The sequence below is a fragment of the Copadichromis virginalis genome, linkage group LG15 (genome assembly GCF_057382275.1).
Source record: "Copadichromis virginalis isolate Kocher_CV1m ecotype Utaka linkage group LG15, C_Virginalis_male_GT1.1, whole genome shotgun sequence".
In the NCBI taxonomy this organism is placed as follows: Eukaryota; Metazoa; Chordata; class Actinopteri; order Cichliformes; family Cichlidae; genus Copadichromis; species Copadichromis virginalis.
Window position 1 is genome coordinate 36,032,293 of NC_140632.1, and position 21,049 is coordinate 36,053,341.

General features: G+C 41.5%; 1 protein-coding gene and 1 long non-coding RNA gene across 8 annotated transcripts in view; one reads left to right on the forward strand and one right to left on the reverse strand.

Annotated features, from left to right (window-relative positions):
- ptprsa (protein tyrosine phosphatase receptor type Sa) overlaps window positions 1–21,049 on the forward strand; it is a 258,396-nt gene that overhangs the window by 96,741 nt on the left and 140,606 nt on the right. The gene's annotated exons all lie outside the window — the stretch shown is intronic.
- LOC146692902 (uncharacterized) lies at window positions 7,957–9,677 on the reverse strand. The gene is made up of 2 exons (XR_014915306.1): window positions 9,321–9,677; window positions 7,957–8,658 (listed from the first exon to the last, which is right to left on the reverse strand). It is a non-coding gene; the product is annotated as an uncharacterized LOC146692902 (long non-coding RNA).

Sequence of the window (21,049 nt, forward strand, 5' to 3'; positions counted from 1 at the left end):
CTTATCTATCATTTTTACAACGTGTTGTTTTACCACACGAAGAGACCAACTGCTGCCTGTGGCATCTACCCCCATGTAGAGGTAATGGTCTTGCCCCCAGGCCGTGAGGCTAGCCAGTTAATAATGAAGTGGGCCCCTCTATTGTAAATCACAGAGGGAACTTGTTTGGCTGGTGCCTTTGGGAGCATTGCTTTTGAGTAGCATTATGTTATGAATGGCAGTCTCTGCTCAGTGCAGGCAGACGATCAGGGAAAGAAGGAAAGCAGCTTTGAACGTGATGGATGGTGGGATCGTAATATTTAAGGGTTCCCTATTATGGTCATTTTAGCTGAATTTTGATTTTTCTGCATTTCTTTAGTATTCACAGTTCAATCCTCATTTATCTTAAACTGGCTCCCTCACTTTATCCTGTATGAAATTGTTTTAGCTTCTTTTAAGCCTTTCTTCCAAAAGGGCGCATTTTTTCTTTTCTGAATATCTGCAGAGCCCAGTGTTTCTTAGCACCGCCTTTCCTCTTGCTATGTTTTCCCCAGAAAACAAAGTTTAAACCTTTTAAGAAAGGTTAACCTTCTAAGTAAGCAATGAAGATTAAATGCAACTGTATACAATGCAAAAGTGGACAGCACAAATGTACAGAGAAGCTAAAATTACAGCAGGATATCTCTGACTGATAAATATTAGACTGGCACACTGTGGAACATGACAGTCTTAGTATGCATTATTGTCATTTATTATAAATGAGTATTATTATTGTTATTATACTCAAGTATTATTATACCTTTAAAGTACTTTTAAAGACGGGCTGTTTCCTTGGAATAAACTGTGGAGGTGCCTTGAAGACACAACCACTGGAAAACCGTGCTGCGCTGACGGCAGCGTGTTTGAAACAGAGCTCTTGAAAGCACATAACAATTACTTTCACACAGCAGAAAAAATCAAAAAAGCAGAATAGGTCCCCATCAAAAGAGAAACTGAAGAACTGAGACTTGAAATGTTCTGTCATATCTGTGTGCAGTCTGAATCGGTCTCTGTTTTATCCCTGTGGGATACTGGTATTTTCATTCAATATAAGGCTTGGGTGAAAAACATTTAGCGCTTTGAGCCAGCAGATACATGTGTGATGCAGAGCTACTCAATTTACTCTATGCTCATTTTGCATTGGACCCATGAGATATAGACACCCTGTATCTCAGTGTTGATGGATTTGAAAACCTTGGTTATAAACCTCAGAATCACTCTAAATTACATGAGATTGCATTGAATAATTACAATTTTAAGCTTTACTTTATCATCGGTCCATATGCACGCTTCTCCTCTTAATCACACAAGTGTGCATAATATCTCTTTCTCTGTCTCTCTCTTTGCTCTTTTTTGTTCTCCTGCTTATTTCCCAGCAAGGCAAATAAATAATTTTAGGTGTCATTGATTGCTTCCCAGTGCTGAGTAATCAAAGCAGGGCAGTATTTGACCCACACTGAACCCAATGCTAAGCAGAGAGATGTGAATGGTTAGCTGATGCTGGTTTTGTTGTAAACAAGAGCATACTGGTGGTGGCCGATGGCTGCCTTCTCTAGTCCTACCAGATGTTTCCTCCTCTTAAAACATAGTTCTTCCTTCCCACTCTTTGTAACTTAAAAAAAACCGACAAAATCAAGAGTCACATCTTCATAGCACTAACAAAATAAATACATTTGCATGGCCTTGGGGCTAATATGTAAATTAATTGTGTACAAAGTAAAGACATGCAAACTTTCGAGAAAGGTGGGAAAGTGATTTTTTTCCCCTCTATGCAGTAAGCAGTGAAAGTGTGATATTTTTGTTAAATTGCCCCTTGCATGCTGACAGCCAAGCTTACGCCTATCAGGCAGGCTGGAGTTGAACATAGTAAGTTTAGAGAAAGGAGCCAAGAGGAACCTTGAGGAACCTGGGCCGGTTATTTTTCTTCATTTCAAGCGTGTCCTACACTTCAAAGTGGGAATTTCACACAAAATGTTCTGGTTTTTACCCCCTCCTCTGCTTTGTGTCAAATTTACGGCACATAAAATGGGTCTGGGGAGACTTTGTCAGAAGGTATCAGTAACCTAAGATGACTCTGCATGTATGTGTGTGAGTGTGTTTTTGGGCAGCTTGTAGGGCCCTATGTAGACGTGCACGTCTGTGTGTTGCGCATATCCATAGGGGCCTGCAGTTGCCTGAAGTGGTGGTCTGACTTTTGTTAATGAGATGGAATCCAGAGAGTGCCAACTATGTGTGGAGTCATGGCTAGATAGGTCTGACCCCTGTGGTTTTACGGTTAAAAAGAGGGATTGGTGAGTAAGCCTTTTCACTTGTTGAAGTCGGCAGCTGTGCTGAAAAAAGCAGAAATTAAAATTCTCAGAGTCTTTCAAATGAAATATGCAACAACTGTAACACAATTCCAGTGTACTAATGACTTTGATGTCAATGAGATAAAAGGTACCCATGGAGTGAAATGGCTGGCATACCACTGCAAATGAGCTTTTGCTTGTGTGCATATCGCTTTTGTGCAGAGAGGATTCAGTGGCTATTAGCCCGTTCAAGCACCTTTAATTTTTTTTATACCAGGTTTGTAATTGAAACCTCTACTTGATGGCTTTCACTTTTAATAGCTGAAGCCAGCGCTCGCATGCAAACAGATAAGGCTGTCCTATCCAAAATAGAGTTATGTACGTGAGCGCTCACACATATTGTTACTGCTCAACCGTACCTGTGTGTCTGTATTAGTGTGTGATCCTAACATAATTTAACAACAACAACCATCTGTGCACATGAAGGTTGTGCTCGCATTTCACATCTGCAAACCTCAGTAGGTATGTGGAGAATATTGTAGCATTTAACTGTAACCAGTTTTGGGTTAAGGAATGTGTCTGCCTCCTGCTTGGCCTATCATATGATTCCCTCAGAGCTTATCATCTCGCTCCATTTTCACCCCTAAGTGAGTGCAAACAGGGTTACTCGGTGGTGGTCAGTCATCCCTTCGTCCTCATCATCATGTGACTTTGGCTCCTGCCCTTATGACTTCAATTTATCTCCTGGCCCAACAACAGTGTAATCGAGTCTTGAAGAACAAACAGGAGGACACCTTGCCATCTAAAAGTCACACAAGACATGTTGCAATTTAAAATATTCTTTTGCTATGTTTTTATGCTGCAAATTCGATTTGATGTGCTTAAGATGTTTGCAAGAGTTCAAATCCTTGCCCACCAGCATCCAAAGCATTCCAAAGAACTCCCTCCTCCATGAAGCCAATTTGCACTTGAGCTTTGAATAGCAGCCAAATGTGCAAGCTATTTTTACCCAGAGTCCATGGTCTCACTTGATCTGAGTCGGTGCAGGTCGTTAGCTGAGGCGATTGCATGCACTTGACCTGTTGGCCCCGGGTAGCATAGGCACACAGCACTGGGCGCTGAGAAAAGAGGGCGGAAGAAAGAAGAATGTTGAGGTGTGTGTATGTGTGTTTTATAAGCAGGATCTTATTTTATTAGGAAGGAAGAAGAGAGACGGAGGCAAAGAGTAGGAGGTAGATTTGAAGGAGGAGGAAGGTAGATACAGTGATTTCTTTGAGACCAAAGCTTCCAGCCCTATCAAGGAGAATACTGGAGAGGGAAGAAAGGATTGCATGAAAACAAGAGGGCAGGAAGTGAGGAAGACAGATTGTGAACGCAAATTTTAAAAATCCAGAAAGGGAAAAGGAGAAACCAACAAGCAAGTGTCAGTACGCTTACAGTTTAGCATGTCAGTGCATTGTAGGGTATGGAACAGAAGGCACTGGAAGGACATGGCTGACTACTCTATAACAGAAATGCTCTCCTTTCTTTATCCCTACTTTCTTACTTCTTTCCCCTCCCCCATTATTAAGAAGAAAAAAGAAGAAGGGAAATGTGTTTTAGCTGTAATCTTCAGCTTTGATGCATTCGGTTACAAAACTTTCCCCCTTATTTCAGGTCATCCATTTCTAACTCGGCACCTCCTTCCTCGCTTACTCTGCCTCAACTGGAGTTGGTGTCTTTGGATGACCTCTGCGGTGGAGGAAAATGGGCTAAAAGCTGCAGATCGAAATAGTATCAGCTGATAAAGGCAGCAGGTGATTTGGAGTGCTATATGCACTTGAGGCAAGATTTGATTTCTCGCTTGCACTGAATTCAAAGGTTTCCTACTGACTATTACGGTCCTGTTTAATTCTATTTGAACTCTTCTCATGAGTAAACATGGCACCATGGTGCAGTACCATTTGGCTTGTCAGGACACAGCTCCCCCCCCCACCCATCACTTTCTGGGCTGATGTCATGCTTGTTGTAGTGCTGTTGACACAAGGTGAATTATGTTCCCCTCTGCTTTCATCTAGCAGCATCCGACTTATCACCTGGCACTCCACAAGAAATCAGATGACACCTCTTGATGTTAACTTTGGTTGCAGCATTCCTCCCAGCAAATATCAACCCAGCATTCAGTCAGCATAAAGTACCGCCACCAAGCTTCCCTTCCGCCCTCTCTCCCCTCTCAAACTAGTGACTGTGATGGTTACCAGCTCAGTTAAGCATGCTACGAAATTTAGTTTGCAGATCCTCAGTGCTCACCTTTCCTTCAGCATTGGCCCTCTATTATGGTACACTGGCAGTTGTTGTCACCTGATGCTATCATCATGTCCTTCACACGCCGACTCAAATTTCACAGCACACCGCAGTTTTGACAAACGGGGACTTTACACTGTCAAACAAGTCAGCCCCTTGGAGAAGACTGTTGATTGGATTAGCATCAAGACATTGCCATGGCATTTTTAGGAAGTAGATGGAACAGCTGTTGACAATTTAAGTTGTGCTTGGGACTGAAATGTTTTTTTTGCAGCATGGTAGCATCTTCTGACAGAAACCTTGCTATATTCATTTCCTTACTCCTTTCGAGTTGTTACACCTCAGGTGTGTTGTGGTTCCCTGCAGCACTGCATTTAAGGAGAACTATCTCCTTTGCCACTAAACACCTTCGTGCATCCATGATTACCTGAAGTACTCCACCGATTGACACTATAAATGCTATCACATGATATTTAGATGTGAATAATTGCAGTCAAAGTTATGTCGTGTAGGAACTCACCTTTGTTCAAAGCTGAGGGTGACTGAACCTGTGCACGATCCAGTCCCACAGTTGTTTCGGAGCTACATTTAGTCTGACAGCTTTTGCTATACTTAGCCCCAGTGGACTATTCCAACACGGTGAAAGGGTTTGGGCTACATTTCTTTATTTTCTTGTTTTTCTGGGAGGATTTTCAGGAAGGATGCAAACTGTTTTCAAACAGGCTGCTTTCACGTTTACACAGTTCCAAACTTTTTCTCATGGGACAGAAAAGCTACATGAGAATATGGTAAACAAAAATACTGTGTCGAAAAAGACAAAAACTGTAAATTAACAGCTTACAGCGCACCAGTGGTTGGCTGTGGAAAGTAAAGCAGGTCACCTACTAATCAGAAAGTTGGTGGTTCGACCCCCATCTGCTCCAGTCTGCATGAAAAAAGTGCAGGTATGAATGGGTGAATGACGCAAGTTGTATAAAAGCGCTCAGAGTAAAAAAGTGCTATATAAGAACCTGTCTGTTTACCAGTGTTATACAGGTATACAGATGGAGTTGATTCTCTTGCTCAGAAGCATGTGAGCTGCAGGGGTGGTAGAACAGTTTGTCATGAGTATTGGGTTTGTGCCAGAAACCTGACCAGAAAGGGCTTTTTCTGAGACATAATCCACTTAACATCAAGACTGACATGTCTATGCAGTTAGACTTGGCGTGCATACTGGTACATTAACTTTGGAAAAAAAATCATGTGACAACTGGGAAACAACCACCAACACAGTACTCACAAGTTTCCTAGTGAAAAAGGCCATGTGGATCAAAGGACCTATTGCTACAGAGACCTAAATGTATATTTTCAGGCCAATAACAGCTTAAAGGGTAAAAAAAACAAAAACAAACAAACTATAATATAAAGATGCCTTCGCCCTTAGTGCTATCTTGCATTCCTGACAAAATGCCAAAAATGTAAAGATAGGATAGAAAACAAACATGTTTGTTTGGGGTTATTATACCCTGGAGTCATAATGTTTTAATTTGGCTCAGCCCCCATAACCCCCCTCCTCCCAGTTGTGAAATTTCTGTGGCCTGCCGCCGCGTAAACAAAACACATTTAGCATAATTGCACCTTTGGTGTAGGCCTCTCTTCAAGGCAAGGTATTGATTTTCTCTGTCCTTCTGTCTCTTTCCCACTCCGCTCGTTGTTTTTGTTCTCCTCAGCTTTATTTTCCCTTTTGCATTCCTCAGCCAGAGCGCTCGATCCTTCAGCTTCTCTACACCCTCCCTGTCTCTCCTGCCCTGGATGGCGCTCAAGTGGAAAAATAGTAACAAGAATGCAATTCGATTACAGTTGCCAAAATAATGCTCACCTTATTGACCCTGAAAGCCTGTTGCCTACTGGCCCATCTTAGTTCTGCGTTAAAGTTGCAATCAAGTGCTGTGCTCAAAAAAAAAAGAAAAAAGAAGCACTTGCAGCTGTGATTTGCAGCGTTGATTTGTTAAAGGGCACAACAGCAGCTTTGCAGCATGTGGGAGGAATCTTGCAGACGGCTTCCTCTGTGAAATTGGAGATGAGTGCAATGGAGGTGTTTGGAGTCCTGCAGAGCGTGACGCACGTATATGCAAACTTTTGAACAGACAGTAGGTCTGTTAGGTACGGTGGCCCCTAGAGACAAAGCACGTACAAACTCCAAAACACATGCAAATTCCAAAACACATGCAAACTCCAAAACACGTACAAACTCCAAAACACTTGCAAAATCCAAAACACTTGCAAAACCCAAAACACGTACAAACTCCAAAACACTTGCAAAACCCAAAACACTTGCAAACTAAAAAACACATGCAAATTCCAAAACACGTACAAATTCCAAAACACTTGCAAAATCCAAAACACTTGCAAACTAAAAAACACATGCAAATTCCAAAACACGTACAAATTCCAAAACACTTGCAAAATCCAAAACACTTGCAAACTAAAAAACACATGCAAATTCCAAAACACGTACAAAATCCAAAACACTTGCAAACTAAAAAACACATGCAAATTCCAAAACACGTACAAACTCCAAAACACGTACAAACTCCAAAACACGTACAAACTCCAAAACACTTGCAAAATCCAAAACACGTACAAATTCCAAAACACTTGCAAACTCAAAAACACATGCAAATTCCAAAACACAACGGAAGTGCTCCAGGACGCTAGGGGCAGTGTTGAGCTCGATTTGCAAAATAAACGGCAAGTTTGTCTGTATGGGACGGTCTAGTCTCCGTCGCGCTTCCCAGGTTGCCTAGCAACCGTGATACTAACCGCTGGAAACGTGTCATACAACTTGGTTTGACAGAAATGAGGGAGAACATATTTTGTTCATTTGTTTGTTTGTTTCTACATGAGCTTTGTGTGATTTGATAAGTATCTGAGGCTGAGACCACAGGACAGTAAAACATGATTTTTGGGCTTCATTTCTGTACTGAACAGTCATTTCAAGATTAATTAGTAAATAAGAATTAGCTGATGTTGTTCATGAGACTAAAGTCATATCACTTTGGTAATGTAAATATAATATGGCCAATATTCTAGTTATTATATTAATCATTATTAGCTATTACAGCAGTGAACATGAACTCTGTGTCAAATACTGAGCTTCAGTACAGATTCAAGTTGCAGTTATTTATATGTCTTATCACCTTAAATCTTCACTCAAAGACAAGTATCTTTGACAGTGCATATATAGGTGTATCATATATAAGAGACAAATGTTGTTCCTTCAGTATGTTGGCATTACTAAATTTGGCTCATTGCTTACATATATTTATTAAAAGAAAATGTACAAGCTGTGATAACTGTTTCTGATAAAATGAAGAGTAGACTGATATATGAAATATTCCTTTATTGGGTGAGAAAATCAGACCATGTCATAACTGCTTTAAGTCATACAGAATAGATATCAGAGCCTTAAACAGGCTGGCTTCTGCTAAATGGGTCAAACTGGGCAGAAAGTCTACAAACACATAACATCCTTACAGAATATGATGTAACACTATAGATCAACTTACCTCAGAATATATAAAGCATATAAACAATTACAGCAATATGATGCAACAAACACAGCAGTGCTACTGATCCAAAATACTCAAAGCTTCATAGAACTGAAACAAACATTTGTTTTTAGCTCCATTCTGCTGCTGATACATACTTTAGGTTTCTGAATATTACACTTGTTGCTGCCTTTCATAGTGTGTAACTTGAAGGCCCTGAGTACTTTCTCCCACACTGAAAACACTGGAATGATAAAATTATTTGAACATTACCTAATAAGACTGATTCAGGACAGACAATTAGTTATTTTAAACTTTTCTAGCAGTCCTTCACAAACAGGGAACAGTCTGTCTATTCTCTCCATCTGTCAGCTGCTGCTGGCTCTTCCTCCTCCTCTTCCTCACACACTGTTGAGTTTGTCCTGGTGGATCATCAGGGGTGCAAAGCCTCACAGATGATGTGCAGCAGTGGGTCCCTCAGTCTGTCCTCACTCTGGACACTTGCAGTTGTCACACATGGAAATCAAATGTGTGATAAGCTGCAGGATTCAAACACAAGTGTGACTTATAAACACATGTTCATATTTTTATTACACAATCAGAGAGAAAGAAACAGAGAGAGAGTGCAGGACAGACAGACAGGTGACAGTCTCAGGTGTATACACTGCTACAAAACAGCACAAAAGAAGGAGGATTTAGTGTTTGTGTTATTACGAAACAAGAGGAGTTCCCAGATGGTACAGTGGACACACATGTGTGACTCCTGTGATTAAAGCATCTTTCTTTCAGCTTAACGAGTGAACCGTCAGCTCGTTCAAACACACGTTAAAGTCCGTTTGGCTCGACACCACCGAACAGAGGCAGCAATATAACATAGCTAACATTAACAGTGCAGTGAATCTTCCTTGTGCTGTGATATTCAGGACTGCAAACCGAGCAGCATCACCGACTTTCAGCTTGTTGTGTTTGTGGATATATGACTGACTTTAATTATCCACAAAATCATCACAATCTCTGTAAGATTAAGGTCGACTATATATATATTTTTAAAGTAAAGGCTTTAAAACCAAGTTAATTCTGAAAGTACAGACATGACTAATGTCACATAACTTTCCCGACATGTGGCCAACAATAATGGTTTAATGTTCTTCATTAAAAAAATATTTGCGCATAAATAAGTGACATAATATTCAGTACTTACTTCTGAAAGTTTACACTTCCTCCGCTCCGCTTCCACCGTTTTTTTTCGGCAAAATTATCCACACCACCACCGCACTATGAAGTCTGGGATATGTTGGGCCATGAAGGCTACACCGACCCATCCTTAAAATTCAGGGAAATTATGGACGCATTTGAGGGCCGCATTTCGAGCAGCCTTTGAATTGGGAAAGCCTTCTTTATACCAGCTAGAGAGAGAACGCTCATCATTTACTGTGACGTAATCGGCCTTAAAATGCGGCCTTTAAGGCTGCAAACCCCAAATCCGGTCATTGGTACTTCCTGGCTTGTGTAGTTACTAGGTAACAAAAGCTCAACACTGCCCCTAGCGTCCTGGAGCACTTCCGTTGTGTTTTGTACGTGTTTTGGATTTTGCAAGTGTTTTGGAATTTGTACGTGTTTTGGAATTTGCATGTGTTTTTTAGTTTGCAAGTGTTTTGGATTTTGCAAGTGTTTTGGAATTTGTACGTGTTTTGGATTTTGCAAGTGTTTTGGAATTTGTACGTGTTTTGGAATTTGCATGTGTTTTTTAGTTTGCAAGTGTTTTGGATTTTGCAAGTGTTTTGGAATTTGTACGTGTTTTGGATTTTGCAAGTGTTTTGGAATTTGTACGTGTTTTGGAATTTGCATGTGTTTTTTAGTTTGCAAGTGTTTTGGAATTTGTACGTGTTTTGGAATTTGCATGTGTTTTTTAGTTTGCAAGTGTTTTGGATTTTGCAAGTGTTTTGGAGTCTGTACGTGTTTTGGAGTTTGTATGTGTTTTTTAGTTTGCAAGTGTTTTGGATTTTGCATGTGTTTTGGAGTTTGTACGTGTTTTGGAGTTTTCATGTGTTTTTTTAGTTTGCAAGTGTTTTGGAGTTTGCATGTGTTTTGGAATTTGCAAGTGTTTTGGAGTTTGCAAGTGTTTTGGAGTTTGTACGTGCTTTGTCTCTAGGGGCCACCGTAGTTAGGACACAGTAGTGTGATGATTTATCTACAATGAAACATAATTAAATCGAACATTTTCCCCCCCTCTGGACAATCTGCCGTGTTGCTTCTTTGCCAGCAGGATTTGCAGTGCTTCCTCGCTCTTCTCAGTGCACTGGTTTCTGTCTCAGCGTCTTATCATTCCTAAATGATCTGGTAACTTCCTCCACTCTTTAATTTACAAGCCACGGCAGGGCCCAGAACATCATGGACATTTTTACACTGATCGAAGAGCAGAGGCTCGGTGTCCGTTTCCATCCGCGTCTCATCTCAAAATCTTTTTCCAGCTTGAGTTTGAAAGCTTTCGAACGCGTTCTCTCCCTCTTCTTCATAAGAAATGTACACATCAGTACCGTTTCCACCCTGGGTAACATGGTCTTTACACATTTCTATAGTTCAGAAACATTTCCTGAACTTACTTTTAAAAAGATTTTTTAGAAACTATTAAGAAGTAGAGAGGAGTAATACATTTTTGTGTGTTTGAGTGATCACAGGATGTCAGCTTATTGTGGAAGTTAATGCAAAAGTCTCTTTTTTTGCTTTTGCATATGAAAACCCCAGTTGATGCAATACATTTTGCCAAACGGATAACTTCTCAAATGTGAAGCAGTCTGATTATCTCCCATGCAGCTTCAACTTCAAATGAAAAACCACTGTTACAACTAGTCTGAGGACCACAAGGCAGTTCCTGCTTTTCTATTTTGATTCTCAATGTTTGAAATCGTCCAATACGCCTTCCGGGGCTGAAGGGAAAGGTTACCTGTAGTGAGTAGTGTATGTCCTCCGTACTTATTTCCGTAGTGCACCTCATTCCCTTACCTCTTGGATGTTAAGTGGAGGTTGAGTGGTACCAGTAGAGGTTGAATATTGGTTGTAGTCTTTCTGTGTAAATTGTCAGCTTCTCATGAATTTTTTATTCACACAGAGCAAGATTGGGGTAAAGAGAGGGGATGTTAGTGCATTTAAAATGGCTGTGTTATAGTGCCTGTGCTTGTGGTCTTTTTTGTTATGGTGTCTCTGCTTCAATTTTCATCTTTGTCTCTCTGTTCCACTAAGAATTTTATACCTAATCCAATCTGCTGTATTTCATAAACAAGCCAGAAGAAATGTATGTCAAAATATATGTAAACTTAGCCTTGGTCTGCTTTTGCCTTCAGCTGTCAGCTTCCTCTAATCTCAGCCTGACACTGAGAAGTGGGAAAAGACATTTACCCATGGGCCTGTAATATCAATATAGTGCTTTCACATTTAGAACAAAAAAATAAAAAAACATGAACATGTCCATAACATTTATGAATTGCTGAGTTATTTGATTTAAATATGATATCAAATATATAAAGTTAACCAAAAATCCACCATCTACTGAGCAATTCTTGTTGTTGTTTTTTCTCTTTTATTCACCTTGCTTGTGGTCAGATGTCTGTTTAAGACTTACTTCGCACAATAACATCTAACTGCAATAACAGAGATATACTCACACACACACACTGCTAGATTATGAAACAGGTTCCCTGACCGGAAATGTTTTGTGGGGGATGTTTTTGTCAGTGACTAAGATTGTAGCCATTGTTTGAGTTTAAGAAGGTTTCGAGACACTCAGTAGTGGCCATGCAGCTGAACAGATTTTCATGGGTGCTGGGGTTGTTGGAGTGGTGGACCAATATCAAAATGAAAATGGGCAACAGAAGAGTAAGCGTCAACTGTGGCCACAGAAAAGGTTCTGTTAAAGTTGTAGGAATGCAGAAAATTTCAAACAGATTCCTTAATCCCAGCCTAGGTTTCTGGTAGGTACAAGAGTGCTGAACTGCATCAAAGGTTGTGCTTACAAAAGCATTCAAACTGAGGAGTCATCTCTATGAGATGTAAACCTTGTAACCTTGTGAACGTTTAACAAGGGCAGTCTCTGTGCTTTAGTGAGCTCCAAAATCTGACTAGGAAATATTACCAATATTTTACTATTCATTCGATAATTGAGTTAAAATGGCTGAACTCCATAACCTTAGATAAGAATGATAGCTTAGAAACTAGACTACAATTGTTAACTAATTGGGGATCCAAAAGCTCTTTTTGTATTGGGACTGATTGCATTTATAAAGCAAGTGAGAATAATATCAGAATTTAATGATGATGATGGATGGATACTTTATTGATCCCCATGGGGAAATTACTTGTTTTTCTCTGCATTTGACCCATTCACTCAGTGAAGCAGTGGGCAGCCCACTAAGCAGGCGCCCGGGGAGCAGTGTGTAGGGACGGTACCTTGCTCAGGGGTACCTCAGGGTAGCCGTTAAGTGGATTCGAACCGCCCACCTTCCGATCATGGGGCGACCACTTTACCTACTGAGCTATCCCTGCCCCAAAAGATCTGTTAAAGCTTAAAAGAATAAAATAAGACATTATTGGGGGGAAAAAGCTGGGTTGGGATGATAGCTGCATTACAAGTGAACGACTTCATTACAGAAATGATTTGAAATCGAAGAATGGTTAAGGGTTTGAAACTGTGAGGAGAGGATGTGGGTTTGTTGCCGTTTCCGATTGAAGGTATGGAAGTTTCCTAATTAAAGTTGCCTCAAATCTCTCAGGACAGTCATTTTCAGGTGTGCTTGGAAATTGTATTCTTGCATAACTATTGCAGGTTACAATATGGCTGCACTGCTACATTCCCTTATAAACAAAATTTTTAGCAGGGTTGCTATATTTCTAATTAGAGCTGGCAGGATGTTAACACAGGTTTAATGTGAATAGTGGCATGCAGGACAACCAACACTTAACAACCTTGTTGCATTGTGTACCCTCTGGAGGGCGGACCACAAGTCATTCAGGTGCCTATAAGTAGAGATGTACACGCAGACTCTTGTTATTTCCCCTTCCTTTATCCCAATATTTGCATCTTACATCTTAAATGCCAGGACAACTGTGATGTGATGTTGCCAAGTCTGTTAACATACATAAAACCTAATTCCCGCACAAACATACATGGATACACACAGTGTGTCCACATTCGTTTGAGTCCTTCTGAATACTCAAATGCCCATTTCCCTGCTGTACCTTTCTTTAAATAACTGAATTTGCACAGGTCAGCTGGACTTTGTTTCTATATGTGTGAAAGGGAGACGGGCCCCTCAAGTCTGGTGGTGGAATGCAGAGTGGGGGGTGGGTGGGTGAACAGCTTTTTAGTCTGACAGAGAAGGTTAGTGAGTGAGAGTGGTTCTCTGCATTCACGGACACACATGCACCTTTTACACCTCACTATAGCTCACATTATGAATAAGCTCACACACAGATGTTCACTGTTTATTCAGCCCTCATCAGCTTTGATTCAGCACTCCCTCTGAGCAGCTGCATGAAGTGTATGTGTGTGTGTGTGTTCCTCGCAGCCAGGAATTTTCTATTTTTAGCAAATTCCTGGCCTTAGGTGGTGAAGAAATTAAGACTATATTAACAGGCATAATATAGGTGAAAGAAACATTTTTTCTAGTGTTTTTTCTGTAAATCTTGCACCTTTCTGTCCCTCCTCTATGTGACCTGAGCTGATATACTGTATGTTCTGTAAAGTGATAGCAGAGGAGGTTCCCAAAATAAGGCCTAAGCGCTTCAACTCACCTGCTTTAGATAAAACAGGCACCAGAGAAAAATTTCACATCCGCATTCTCTTACACCACACGGTCTGTGAAAATATCTGCCGCTGACTTTAACTGCAACTGTCCTATTCATTGTTCAGACCAGCTGTCTGTGAGATGAAAGAATTCAGTCTCTATATAGATCACACCCAACGGTGGCTAAGGAAGACTTAAAAATGCAACGGAAACACCTCACTTATTTGGAAAGCAAAAGATAGAATATGATATGTTAGCTCACTACGAATTGACATGCTGCTTGTGTTTTAGTATTTCCATATATGTCCAGTTATTTAGTTAGATGTCCAGAGCTCAGCAGCATTAAACTAATAAAGAAATATGGGTTTGCAGTGTTTGGAATTTCAATGAACCTCAGATGCTTACTGATCGGAAAAGGGGGGGGGGGGGTAGGTAAAATTGATTTCTAGCTGAGCAAAAACAGATGCAAGTGAGCCAGTCAGCACACACACACACACACACACACACACATATGTCAGGAAGAATAAGCCAGCACATGTGCACAATCACAGACACTCACACTCACCCAGACTACTCATGCACCCCTGTATTCAGGAGGAAGGTTAATTGAAGGTTATAACTGAGGAGCTGAAGACGAGAGGCTTTCAGCGGTAATGTGTGTGTGTGTGTGTGTGTGTGTGTGTGTTTCACCTCCTTTGCTCTCTCTGACCCCCCCCCCCCCCCCCCTTTTCTCCTCTCTCTCTCGCTCTCTCTCTCTGTCCTCCATCCAAAGCCCAGTCAAAATGTGCAGCCATGCAGATACCTACAATCTCATTAATTCAACCCATCGGCTATACCGCAGTGCTCTTTCTCTCTCCTTCTGTTCTTCTTCCATATGCAAACACTTCCTCTAAAAGGTTAATATAATCTGCCACTGCTGAGGTTAACTATCTGTGCATGCACTCTAAAGTGATGTGTCGACACATCTCTCTTTTTGTATTTTTTTCAAAAAAGTGACATTAAAAGAAGAGGAGGAAATTTTAGTTAGTAAAATGATTTGAATTTAAGCAATGTGCTAATGAAGGCCATGTGCAGTAGGTTTCCCTTTTTTTTTTTTTTACTTGAAATGACTTGTTAAGTCCTTAAAAATTTAGCTACTTGAATTCAGGGATTTCAGTCCTATTGCCACAAGTATAAACACTTAGCTGTGCAGTCTGCTTTTACAAACATTTGTAAATAAATGGGCTCTTTACTGATTTTGAGTGTTGTACTGCATCACCAAAATACCCCCGCTGCAGCAAGTCAGTTTGTGAAATCTCTTCAATTGACTGTAAGTGGTAAGCATTGTGGAAGCATTTCAAAACCACTGCATGTTCAGTTACAGAACAGAGGTGGTGAGTGCTGAGGTGCATAGTGTGTACAAATCACCAACACACTGGTGACTCAGTAACTGCAGAGCTCCAAACCTTGTCTGGCATTAATATCAGCACAAAAACAGCACCGGGAGCTTCATGGCATGAGTTTCCATGGCTGAGCAGCTCCTGTAGGTACATTAAACAAGTGGCACAGTACTTTTGTCCATATAGGTTTTTGTTTAGCTCTTATTTCTTAAAGTTTTGTTTGTTTGTTTTTTTAAGATATGAGAACAAGCTGGGCCAAATGCCCCTTATGAAGTCAGACTAAACTATTAAAAGGTGTTGTTTTCCTTATTCGCTGAAACCGATTGAACGTCCTCTTAATGTTATGCTGAGTGATATTAATTTAAATATTGAATACCTGTGAGCTATAGGACGCCAGCTTTGTAGTGGTGTCCTCATCTACTTACGTGTAAATGTCAAAACAAGATAAATCTCAATTTTAAGTCTTTTGGACAAACATATTGACTTCCTGCCTGCAGGAGTGAAAATCTTTCCAGGGAAATGGCAGTGTACTTCAGTATCAAAATATGGCAGTCAATTTGTTTTTCAGCTTTTGCGCTGTTAACTGTTGGCTTGTCAATATAAAGGTGCAGCCTGTGGGCATTGGCCAGTAGTGTGGTGATTATTAAAGGATTGCTATGTGACGCAGAGCTATAATACCAAGGACAGAGCTATTTCCTAAACGTTAAGAACAGGGGGCTCAGATGATTATGTGTGTGCCTGCTAATGTGCATGTTTGTATGTATATGGTACTTTGTATTCATGTGTGTTTGTCTTTTTGTGTATGTGCGTGACACTTGTGCTCAGTAGCTCTTTGTATCAGTATACATCAGGCTTTGTGTGCATGAGCCAGTGCATGTGTATGCCCTTTTATCGTCACCCTCTTAGAGCCTCTCTCCCACACACACTCATTAAAATGTCATCCTAAGCAGGGTCATCTATTCTGTCTCTGGAATGCAGTAGGCTGGGAGGGAGAGCGCAGGAGCCATATTGAGTTTCTGGAAAAACTGGACTGTGAGGTTACAGAGCGTTTATGTAGATTTTCTCTGCATGTATGTGTGTCCAAGTGTATTTGTGGTCCTTTTTGACAGGGCAGTTTAAGTTTTCAATCACAGTTTAAATTTTGTCATATTTTTGTAGTGAAGCATGTTTTACTGTTCTTTCCTACTGCCCATGTAGATAGAGTATGAGGCCCATCGTTGGGGACTAGTTCTCAGTGGGTGATGGACTCAGTTAGGACTGCCTGATTCTGTTCACAGTTTTTGTGGATAGAATTTCTAGGTACAGCCAAGGAGTTGAGAGTGTCTCAGGGTCTCATCTCTGCTGTTTACGTTTGGTGTGGCTCTGTTAGCTTAATCTAACACAAGCTTCCACTTCTGCTGATGCAGTTCTTCAACTGCAGTTTGAGGTGGGCTGCAGAGAATTAGCACCTCCAAGTCTGAGGCCATGGTTCTTAGTCAGAAAAACAGTGACGTGCCTGGATTGGAAATAAGTTTTTGCCCAACATGGAGGAGCTCAAGTACCTCGTGGCCTTCTTCAAGAGTGAGCGAAGGAGAGAGACAAGAGATCGACAGATGGATTGGTGAAATGGCTATAGTAATGAGGATCGTGTACAGTTTCTCATGGAGAAGAGACCTGAGTGTGAAAGTGAAGTAGATTTATTGGTTGATCTACGTTTTAACCTTCACCTATGATCACGAGCTGTGAGCGGTGACTGAGAGAACGGCATTGAGTAACAAGCAGTAGAAATGAGCTTCCTCCAAATGATATCTGGTTCAATCAGTTTGGAGCGGCACAGAGGAGAGCCGGTACTCCTCCACATTGAAAGGAGCCAAGTGACTGTTTCGGGCATGTCCAACTGGGAGGAGGCTGTGGGGTAGACCCAGGACATATTTGAGAAATTATTGATCTGAGAATGTCTGTGGCTGGAGAGAGGGTCTCTGCTTGGACTTCTACCCCCACGACCCAAGCCCAGATCAGCCTCAGACAGATAGACATAGGTAGAACTTTCAATCTGTGGAATCAGGTCGTGTTACCATCTTGGTGATTTGTGGCTAGATTTAGTGACTTCCTGTACCCTTTAGCCTTTAGTGCGGCTGTTTTTGTTTGTTTGTTTGTTTGGTTTATTCTTCCCCACAAGCACATCTCTCTCTGCATTTACCCTGCTCACTGTTTCCTTTCAGTTAACTGGTAATTTTGTCAGATTACACTGCAGTTATACAAATGAATGGTTTTAAATCACAAGACCACACATGTCCACATGAATAACACAGAACATGGCTATTAGCACAGGATTAACATAGCCATGGGTGTTTGTCTTTGCAAAACAGCCTCATAGTAGATTCTATAAATTTATTATCGAATAGCGCTGAAACCAAAGCAGATACAAAGTACCTAAAAGTAGGTATGGCCTCTGCAGCATTTCTAGCACGCACAGAAAATCATTATGTTAAGATTAGTATGGGAAATTCACATCACAGCTGTCACTGGCTCCCCACTTCTTTCCCTTCTCCCTCCTATTTCCTTCAAACCCCTCCATTTCCACGGTAAACAGACAGATGAATAATTTAATCACGATCGATTAGTTTGTTTCGGGCTCAAATGTCAGGGTGTCATTTGATCACTTCCCACTCCTCCACCCCCCAACCCTACAAATCTCCCCGCCTCCTTATTACTCCGCTGGGCCAAACAACAGGCTTTCCTCTCTTTTAATTACAAGGAGGATGCCTCCCTGTCACTGAAACGTGTTTATTGAAAGGACTGCTGTTTGATCTTAACTGATCTAATTGTTTCAAATGCTTGCTGTCTCAGTGTGGGAGTCTTTGTTCTTGTGATGTGGATTTTACTCTAAATTTTAAACGCGCAGTCGTGCTCACTAAGCCCAGCAAAATGCAGCTGCACGTGTATGTGTGCGTCAGTCTCGGCCCAGCAGTCCTAACATTACCTTGTGACGACCAGCCACCATGTTGCGATTTTTCTTCTCTTCCTTTACTCATGGAGGAGTGAAAGTTAGGCAGGCAGGGGGTGGACCGAGGGAAAGGAGTAAAACAAACAAGAGAAAAAAATCGGCAGCCGAGTGATGTTAAGATGAGAGACAGAGGAGAGAGATGGATGAGGGTGGAAAGCAGCAGGGGAAGTTTGTAAAAACTAAAGAAAACAAGCGATCGTCAAAGGAATTAAGGGAGGGCATGCAGAGCAGGGAAGGAGCCTGGGTGAAGGCATTTATAGAAAACTGGAAAAAAACAAAAACATGAAAACGTAAAATCAAAAAGCCTGAGGTGGACTCACTGCTTTGGGAGATCAAACAAAGCAACTTGTTTGTGCGGAAAATCAAGAACATTACCACCCGTGCCTGATTAAAGTATGAATATAATTTATTTAAAATGTCACATGATTGGTTGCATTCCCAGTTGTTTTGTGGTAGAGTGTCTCTGCTGTTTACATCCAAATCTGTATTCACACACTTTTAAGCTGGAGTTTGGGCTAATCAGTGTTTTTTTAACACTCCCACATTGAGGAGTTAAAAAAAAGAGTGAGAGAGAGAATTTCTGGTGGAAAAAAGTTTCCAGAAGAAGATAAAAATGGTATTTTTAAACGCACAATGACATTAGGCTCAAATCAAAACATCAGCAATTGCCATTCAAGGTTCAAGGTTCAAGGTTCTTTATTTGTCACATGCATAGTTATACAAGTATAACACACAGTGAAATGTAGCCATCGTTGATTCCTGAGGTCATCACCCATTGGCAAAAACCCTTCTGCAAGGAGATTCTCCACATAGTCATAAATGAGCCCTGCCAGGGACTTTTAGTGATTGAACTACCTCTAACTTCCACTTTCTTTCCATATCTTTGTTTTTCTTTTCTTCATTCAGGAGGGGATATAAATATTTGTAGCTTGAAAGAGAAAATTGATGATGATGATGGATACTTTATTGATCCCCATGGGGAAATTACTTGTTTTTCTCTGCATTTGACCCATTCACTCAGTGAAGCAGTGGGCAGCCCACTAAGCAGGCGCCCGGGGAGCAGTGTGTAGGGACGGTACCTTGCTCAGGGGTACCTCAGGGTAGCCGTTAAGTGGATTCGAACCGCCGACCTTCCGATCATGGGGCGACCACTTTACCTACTGAGCTATCCCTGCCCCCCCAAACCTGTGCTCCGGCTCAGTGGATTTTGTTCAGCGTGTTGTAACGGTGTTTTGCTCCCCAAGTTGAGAAATTTGTAGGGTTTTTTTGTGTGTGTACGATAGTCTCCGTGCTATATGTCATGGATAATGAGGGTAAAAAGGGGCAGCTGGTTCACCTCTTCGTAGCAGCCAGCTGCACCGTAGCTCTACTGTAGCCTGCCCCTCACACATACGCACCCATACAGTAGCTCTGGTGGAAAATGCTTGGGAATTACTGTTGTTGCTCTGGGTTCATTCATGAGTGGACCTGGCTACGAGCGTACTGCAATACCCAGGTGACCGAGGCAGCCTTGTGGGACCTTGTTAGTGACAAATACACACACAGCCACACAGAGAGAGGCGCCACATCCTTGGTTTACTCCTACAGCCAATATCTTAGGCGTAAATCGTTGAAAAAGCATTCTGTTGCTAAATGAAAATTGTTCTGTGTATTTGTAACTTAGTAGCTGTAATTTTAAGTGCTCTCAGAAATTTTTTTTTAGTTTATCAAGCAAATGTGCTGCAGTGAGCTGGGGCCAAGCCAGGTGGCTTTGCCTCTTCGACTCTCCATCCTCTCATTTTGTTGTCATCGCCTTTAATTTACTTCAGAGGCTTTCTTGCCGTCATGCCAGCAAACGGAGCGTCAAAATTAGGTCTGGAAGACCAATGGAAGACATGCTTTTTGTATATGTATGCAAGGATGTAGGGACATTTTTGCATGGTGGTGTTCACGCGCACACGCATGCAGACAGCACACACTTAAAATACACAGGGATGGCTTGACCAGATGGAACTGCCTGCTTCTTGCTGAGCGAGCTTGACGACCGTTGAGCAGCTTGAGGTGTACTGAAGTGTCGGGCCACGAACACAGACCAAGCTATAGTCGCATTTAATGAGCACATACATATAGTATCCATGCAGATAGGCTGACACGTCTCATACACTCACATTTCTGTAGTCTTGTCACACACATGTGAAATCACACATTGACAATTGTAGTCACACAAACTCAGGCACTCACATAGACAAAAAGGACAGACGCATTCAAACTGAAGCACTATTACATCAGACAAGACCTTCAATCAAGCCCTGTGTTTTGTATTCTCAATAGCTAGAGTGTCACTTGTATTAATGGCTGATTAGCTTCCTCTCTGCGTAACGCCCATGCATATTGACAGCCATTTTTTTTCTTTCTCCCACTGTCCCTCTCTTCGTTTTCACCTATTCTCCCTTTGTTCCCTCCCTTCTCTTGCTCCATTCCTCCCTTGCTACGAATCGTGACGCTCCAGTCAGCCTGTTCCCTTAGCTGTGATTAGGGGCTTTGGATTTCAGCCTGCATGTATTTCAAGGCCCGTAGGCGTTTAGGGGAGAGAAAAAAATGGCCGTCGTTTTCTGTCCAATAAAGGAAGACGAGTGAGGGTGATCCAAATATGCAAAGTGAGCAAGTGAACGAGTTGTACACAACTCTTATGATGAATAACCGAAACAAAAGAAATATAAAAAGCATGGGGAAAAAATGGGCCTCCTGGTTGAGTGAGAGCCAGCACTCTGCCTGGCGCCAAGAAGATGAGCAGCTTGGTGCCTGG